We start from the raw sequence: 431 nt of genomic DNA on the forward strand, positions 1-431 counted from the left end.
TCAGCATGCTGGCCCTTCCCGTGGACTGTCCGTGTACTGATTTTGACCACCTGATGCACCATGTCAGTACACATATCAGCATGCTGGCCCTTCCCGTGGACTGATCCGTGTACTGATCCGTGTACTGATCCGTGTACTGAACTCATATCAGCATGCTGACCACACATATCAGCATGCTGGCCCTTCCCGTGGAATGTCCGTGTACTGATCCGTGTACTGAACTCATATCATCATGCTGACCACATATATCAGCATGCTGGCCCTTCCCGTGGACTGATCCTGTACTACTGATCCTTGTACTGATCCGTGTACTGAACTCATATCAGCATGCTGGCCCTTCCCGTGGACTGTCCGTATACTGATCCGTGTACTGACCTCATATCAGCATGCTGACCACACATATCAGCATGCTGGCCCTTCCCGTGGACTGT

The sequence above is a fragment of the Brassica napus genome, unplaced genomic scaffold (genome assembly GCF_020379485.1).
Source record: "Brassica napus cultivar Da-Ae unplaced genomic scaffold, Da-Ae ScsIHWf_1091;HRSCAF=1555, whole genome shotgun sequence".
Lineage (NCBI taxonomy): Eukaryota > Viridiplantae > Streptophyta > Magnoliopsida > Brassicales > Brassicaceae > Brassica > Brassica napus.